This window comes from Mustela erminea, chromosome 7 (genome assembly GCF_009829155.1).
Source record: "Mustela erminea isolate mMusErm1 chromosome 7, mMusErm1.Pri, whole genome shotgun sequence".
Classification (NCBI taxonomy): Eukaryota; Metazoa; Chordata; class Mammalia; order Carnivora; family Mustelidae; genus Mustela; species Mustela erminea.
The window spans coordinates 91516062-91524135 of record NC_045620.1 but is presented as its reverse complement, the minus strand read 5'-3'; positions in this window follow the sequence as shown (position 1 = coordinate 91524135).

Below are 8074 nucleotides of genomic sequence, written 5' to 3'. Positions count from 1 at the left end.
TGTGCATTGTGTAAGACTAATGAACAACAGACCTGTACCCCTGAAACAAATAATACACTATATGTTAATAATACATACATACATACATACATACATACATACATACATACATTCATAAAGGGTCTGCCTTATCCCTGACATTATTTCTTTGTTAAGAATGATACATGTTGGGGGTACCTGGGTGGCTCAGTTGGTTAAGCATCTGCCTTTGGCTGAGGTCATGATCCTGGGGTCCTGGGGTCAGCCTGTATCAGGCTCCCTGCTCAGTGGGGAATCTGCTTCTCCCTCTCCCTCTGCTCTTCCCCTCCCCAAGTTGCTAATACTCTCTCTCAAATAAATAAAATCTTAAAAAAAAAAAAAAAGAATGGTGCATGCTGGGTGTGTTGAATCACCATTGTACACCATATTGTATACCCGAAAATAATGTAACACTATATGTTAACTCCAATAGAATTTTTTTTAAAAAAAGAATGATGCTGGGCATTCTTTCAGATTTATCATTTTTTTTTAAAACATTTTATTCATTTATTGACAGAGAGAGACACAGCGAGAGAAGGAACATTAGCAGGGGGAGTGGGAGAAGGAGAAGCAGGCTTCCTGCTGAGCAGGGAGCCCTATGCGGGGCTCCATCTCAGGGTCCTGGGATCATGACTGGAGCCAAAGGCAGACAGTTAACCAACAGAGCCACCCAGGCACCCCATCAGATTTATCATGTTAATGAAGCTTCTCTTTTCCCCTAATTTATTAGGAGTTTCAAAAATAAAGAACAAGTGTTGTATTTTACCTTCAAATATTTTATTATCCACGAGAGATTCTTAGGTCTGTTTTTTTCCTTTGACCCGCATCTGTGAAATATACTAATAGATTTCTTTTATGGGGGTGTCGTTATGTTCTCAACAAACTCACCAAATGCATCAGGGCTCTGGAGCTGGGCAGACCTGGGTTGCCGCGCTAGTCTACCACTTACTAGCTGAGCATCATGGGCAAGTACTAATGTGCTCTAAGTTCTAATGCACCATGGGATGGACAACAAATGCTGGTAGTTCATGCTCCTTTACTATATTGATAAATTTGTTAATGCTTTATTTAGGATTCATGGATTTCTATTACTGAGCTTGGTGTGAAGTGTATGTGTATATGCACATCATTTATTAGGTTGTGTTCATAAAAATGAGTTATGTTGGTTTTCTCATTTTCCTATGCTCTACAACAGTTAAAACAGTAAGAGGTATTTATACACGAAAGTCCACAGCAGCATTATTCACAAAAGCCAAGAATAGAGTGACCCTGGGGTGGGGGTTGGGGGGAAAGGAGAGATGTTCAATGGGTACAGAGCTTTAGTTTGAAGATGTAAAAGTTCTGGAGATCTGTTTTATAAGAATATGAGTATACTGAACACTACTCACTGGTACATTTAAAAATGGTTAAGATGACAAATTGTATGTTATCTGGGTTTTTGCCACAATAATAATTTAAATGTAAATGGACAAAATTCTCCAGTCAAAGGACATAGAGTGGCTAAATGGATAAAAGACAAGATCCTTCTATATGCTGCCTACAACAGACTCACTTCAGATGTAAGGTCATACACAGACTGAAAATGAAGGGATAAAAAGAGATATGCCATGCAAATGGAAATCAAAAGAAATCTGGGGTAGCTATACTAATATCAGACAAAATGACTTAAAAACAAAGACTGTAATAAGAGATAAAGAAGGGCATTACATAATGATAAAGGGGTCAATCCAACAAGAGGCTATAACATACATAAATATTCATGTCAGCAACATGGGAGCATCTAAATATATAAACCAAATATTAACAGACCTACAAAGAAAAATAGACACCAATACAATAGTAGTAGAGAACTTTGATATACACTCACATAAAATCCAGACAGAAAATCAGTAAGGAAACATCAGCTTTAAACAAAACTTAGACCAGATGAACTTAACAGATATATACAGAACATTCCATCCCAAAGCAATAGAATACATTTCTTCTCCAACATATATGGAATACTCTCCAGGACAGATCATATATTAGGCCACAAAACAAGTCTTCATAAACTTAAAGAGACTGAGATCATACCAAGCATCTTTTCCAACCACAATGGTATAAAACTAGAATTCAATTAAAAAAAACAACCAGAAAATTCATGAATATGTGGAGATTAAACAATGTGCCACTGAAAAACCAATGAGTCAATGAAGAAATCAAAAGGAAAATCAAAATACACCTTGAGATGAATGGGAATATAACATACCAAAACTTATGAGATGCAGCAAAATCAGTTATTAGAAGGAAGTTCACAGTGATAAAACGCCTATTTTAAGAAACAAGAAAAATCCCAAACAGCCTAACTTTAGACCTCAAGAACTAGAAAAAGAAGACAAATCAAGTCCAAAGTCACTAGGAAAAAGAAATAAAGGTCATTGCAGAAATAAATTAAATAGAGACTAAAAAGATACAGAAAAAAAAAAATCATTGAAACCAAGAGCTGTTTTTTTTTAAAGGTAAACAAAATTGACAAACCCCTAGCAAGACTCATCAAGAAAAAGAGAAAAAAGGTTCAAATAAATAAAATCAGAAATGAAAGAGGAGATGTTACAACTGATACCACAGAAATACAAATGGTCACAAGATACTACAATTAAATATCAACAGATGGGACTATGTAAAAGAAATTGATAAATTCCTAGAAACATACAATCATCTAAGACTGAATCATGAATGGAAAATCTCAACAGACTAATTATTAGTAAGGAGATTGAATCAGTAATCATAAACGCTAAATACAACAAAATTCCAGGACAAAACAGCTTCACTGGTAAGTTCTACTAAACATTCAAAGAATTAATACCAATTCTTTACAAATTCTTCCAAAATACAGAATAGGAGGGAACATTTCCAAACTCATTTTACAAAGGCCAGCATTACCTGATATCAAAACCAGACAAGAACACCACAAGAAAACAAAATTAAAGGCCAATTTCCTGATAAACATAGATGCAAAAATCCTAAACAAAATATTAGCAAAGCTAATTCAACAATACATTAAAAGGATCACATACCATGATCAAGTAGGATTTATTCCAGGGATATTGAGATTTGTACACTGTTGTACACTGTTGGAGGGACTATAAATTAATGCAGCCACTTCTGAGTATTTATCTGAAGAAAATGAAAACACTAGCTCAAAAAAAATATATGCACCCACCATGTTCACTGCAGCATTATTTACAATAGCCAACATATGGGAACAACCTAAATGTCCATTGATGGATGAACAGATTTAAAGATTGTGATCTATCTATACATCACACATATTGTGATATATATATATATATATATATATATATATATATGCAATGGAATTTTATTCAGCCATAAGACAGAGTTTTTAAATTGTCATATACATAATCACACATATATGTTGTGAGATACACACTTGTGTGCACATGCATGCATGGATTATTTTTCAGCCATTAAAAAGAATGAAATCTTGCCATTTAACAACATATATGGACCTTCTGGGCATTGTGCTTAGGGGAATAATTCTGAGAGAGACAAATATCATATAATCTCACTTATATGTAGAATCTTGATAAATGGAACAAGCTCATAGGTACAGAGAATAGATCAGTGGCTGCCAGAGGGGGATGGGTGGGTGAAATGGGTGAAGGGGGTCAACAGGTATAAACTCCCCAAATAAGTAAGTCATGGGGACATAATGTATAATTTGGCAACTATAATAAATTATATTGTCACTACCAGGAAAAATTGTAACTCTGTATAGTGAGTGCTGGATGTTAACTAGGCTTATTGTGGTGATCATTTTTTTTTAAGATTTTACTTATCTATTTGACAGATCACAAGTAGGCAGAGAGGCAAGCAGAGAGAGAGGAGGAAGCAGGCTCCCCGCTGAACAGAGAGCCCGATGCGGGGTTTGATCCCAGGACCCTGAGATCATGACCTGCACCGAAGGCAGAGGCTTTAACCCACTGAGCCACCCAGGCGCCCCTGTGGTGATCATTTTGCAATATATATAGATATCAAATTATGTGTTACACCTGAAACTAATATAATGTATGTCAATTATACCTCAATATAAATAAAAAATGCATACATACAATCAGAATCGTGATATGATAAAGAAAATAGCATGAGAATTACCTGTTCCTTGAATGTTTGAAAGAACTCATTCATAAAAGCATATAGAGATAGCTCTCATATGCTTTTTCCATTTCTTCATTTATTATTGATCTTTCAGGTCTTCCACTTAGCTTAAGATAATTAAGAGAATTTTGGCTTCATTCACATACATATAATTTTTTTTTCCCCAGAAAATCACCTATTTCACTGAGGACCAAATTCATTAGCCTACTTACATGTGGTACTTTATTGTAAAATAAATTTGTTGCATCCCCTTGTTCATTTCTAATTTTGGATATGTTTTTCTTTTTCTTCTTTGACTACTCTATTCCTTTTTTGAAAAACGACATTTTAAAACTCTATTTTAAAATTCAATAATTTCTGCTCTAATACGTTTCTTTCTTCCTGTCTTTCCTATTATACATTTTGTTCTTTTTTCCTAATTTGAGTCAAATGTTTAATTCATTTTTTAATTCTCATTAAATAAACCATTTAAAGTTCTAAATGTCCTTCTTTGTATGGGTTGTAGGAATTCCAGATGTTTAGTTTGTGATACTGCATTATCATGCAGTTTTTAGCATCTCATATGCTTTCCTTCTTTTACCTAAGTGGTAAATGTCTATGACAAACACATTAATTTTTAAATAGTAGCTTTAAAATCATTATTCAAAACATATGCACATTTACTATTCTGTTCCCCCAGAACCCCAGAGATTTCCCACTTATTAGCTGAATGACTTTGGACAAGTCTGTACCTTTATTCTTATTTTTCTGAGTGTCAGGCACTATTCTGGGATCAGAGAAGACAAGAGTAAACAGGACCAAGTTGCTGTTTTCAAGGAGTTTACTTTGGATACAGAAGGTAGAAATAAACAAGATGATTTTAGCTAATGATGGTGCTATTCAGAGAATAAAAAGGAGGTGTGGTAGAGTGATGGGGTGTCAGGGAAGACCACTATGAGTGGCCACATCCCATGAACTCATCTTGGTCATTAGCCCAGAAAACCTCTCCTGAGCCATTTGGCGCCACTTGCTCCCCTGGTTTTAAACTGTTGCCTTCCTTGGCTTCTGTGATAAGATAGTGGTGCCACTATCTCCTGGTCTCCTCCTGCTTCTCTGACTTCCCCCCTTTCAGCCCTCATCACATCTTCTCTTGACTACCCACTGAAGGAGCCTGCTGGGCAAGATAACCATCTGTCTTGGCAGTCGGAAGAGAGCCCAACTGTTGGCTTCCTCTGCTGAGAGCGCTTGCTCCCATTCAGACCTTTGGCACAAGGTGACACTGCGGTGGCGCCCTGGGCCCAAAGAGCAACGTCGTCAGAGGCAAGGTGTTAAGACAGCTTCCCACAAAGTGGGACTAGAGCTTCTCAATCAGGGCACAGGTCCAGCTGGCTTCTTTGCTCACAACTCAACACCAAGGACTCAATTTCAAGAAGGCCTAAAGCAGAAGAAAGTAAGGAAGTGCCGGGCTGACTGAAAGGCACTCAACACAGTGCTGGAAAACAAGCATGATTCCTACCCTTACAGAATTTACATGACCATTCACACCTGACCCACATAGGAAGACAATGAGAAAACACTGCAAAACAGCAAAAAACAACTCATCAAGTTGTGGGAAATAGCCTAAAAGTGACACTGGAGTTCAAACAAGGAAGCCCCCAGAGTGAACTTACTGGTGAGAGAAGAAATGAGGTGGAACTTGAGCTAAGCCCTAAGAGAAGCAGATGTGGTCACCAAAGAAGGATACAAGAGCCCACAGTTACAACCAGGCTGGATTCGGGATCCAGTGAATGATCCTGGACACACCCCATAAGCACCAGGCTGCTAACCCAAGTAGGCTAAGGTTAACAAGAAACTCAACCCTGGGTTAAGGAGTGGTGACTTTGTGAAGAGGGTCAAAATTCTATTCCTCTTCATTCATCTCAAAAACTAGTTGGAACAAGAGTGGGAGACTCAGAGAGGAGTGGATGGAACCAAGGATAAAAGATACAGTGCGATGATCTCCTTGGGTCCTTACTCTGCTCTGGGTCTTAGGGGAAATGAGAAGAAATTTGAATTATTTCTTCTGGTTCTTGAGATTCTTAGTTTTCCAGCTCAGGACATCAAAATGTACCAATAAGATATTTGGAGCTGAGGCCCAGCTAGTGATAAAGAAAGTGGATCTGCCTGCCTCAAGAGTCTTGTAGCTGGAAGGTGGGTGCTGTCAAAGTCTAGTAGGCAGGAGTGATGGCAGCTCGTCGCTAGCATTTCTGGAGATACAAATCACAGGTGCCTTCAATCTTTACAGCATTTTACGTCTCTCAGAGTTGCACCAGGATTTCATTTTGTCCTCATTTGAGGTAGACATGTCAGATGGATCCCATTTTATAGATTTTTAAGTAAGTCTGGGAAGTTAAGTGACTTGCGGGTGAATAACCAGCTGGGCCCACAGGCAAAGTCTTACATTGTCAAGCTGGCACTTCCTTTCCAGAGGATAATGTTCCTGTGGTCCTGATCCAAACAGGCTTTCTCAGTGCCCCAGGCCAAAGCTCCTCACAAAAAAGAAATGAGCCTTGACTCAGAAGTTCCACTCCTGGTCACAAACTGGTCTCCAAACCCAGGCGTGGTTAAAATACCGAGATACGGGGGCGGGGGGGTGGGGTGGGGGTGGGGATCAGGAGGCACAATACTAACTGACGGTTTTCTAAGGAAAAACTGGTCTGTTCCTAAAGCTGTTCTCAAAAGCTGTCTGAAACAGACCAATGTTGGGGGATTCACTGGGCTTTCACGTCATTAAAGCTTTGTTCTCAGGGGTCTCCGTTCCTCCCCATCTCCACATGAAAAATTTTTCCTTTCACTGGGGCAACTGACACCCAGAAGAAGTGATCAGCAGGCAAAGGGGATAGGCACCATGATTTTAAAATCAGGGGTGCCAGAAAGTTGAAACCCTCGCCTCTCAGGCCACAAATACCCACCATACTAGACCCGCTCGGGAATGCTTCTCCCCATGCTGCCTTTTAAGGTGTCTGTTACCTGAGGAAGCAAAATAAAGGCTGAGATGTTTCTTTTTCCTCTCTGGTGGTATTTCACTAGAGTACGGGAAAGTGATCATTCCAAGAAAGCCAGCCCTGTCCCGACCCCCCACCCCCACCCGCACAGCAGCTGCCCCGGAGTCTCTGCACCTGGCCCATGGCACTTTGCAAGGTCTGTGCCTCTGAAGCCAACTGGAATGGAACCACACACTGCCTCCCCCGCCCCCTCAGTCCAGACAAGGAAGCATGGTGCTCCGGTGGCTTGGGAGAGTCAGGAGCCCAGGAATCAGTCTCTTTACTGAGCAGTTGCTACTCTTTCAATATAAGCTACTTCCTCAAGTTTCATGATCTGATTCCCTTTTATTCACAATATGGAATGCTTCTGTCCGTTCCCTACAACTCTGGCTCCTTTTCTCTTTCATGGGCCTGCCCCAGCTCCCTGCTTCCCTGTGGGCTGGCTTGCAACCACTGCTTTCCCCCAGAGCTAGGCGGTGAAAGAGACAGCCAAAGCACCCCGTGCAGAGTGGCTACATGGCAGCAGGTGCAAAGAGGGCATCTGCAGACTGGTTTCCTGCCCCCAGGGCAGCCTCTAAGATTTCTAGCACACTGGTGCAGAGGCAGAAAAGATGTGGTGATTTGGTAAAAAGTAAATGACCAATGTGGTTGGGACACATGACATATTCAGTTCACTCTGGTTCGATGAACATTTGCAGAATGTCTCTGAGATGAAGAGATGGGTGACAGAGCTCCCAATTCTTAGGTACAGGGGTCCCTGAACTATGATTCGGGCAGTGCTATTCAATCCTGGCTGCACCCCAGCAGCTTTAGAGACAAAGACGAAAACAAAACAAAAACTCTGTGTGGGGCCCCACCCCAGCAATGTGGAATTCACTGGTGTGGGGTAGAGC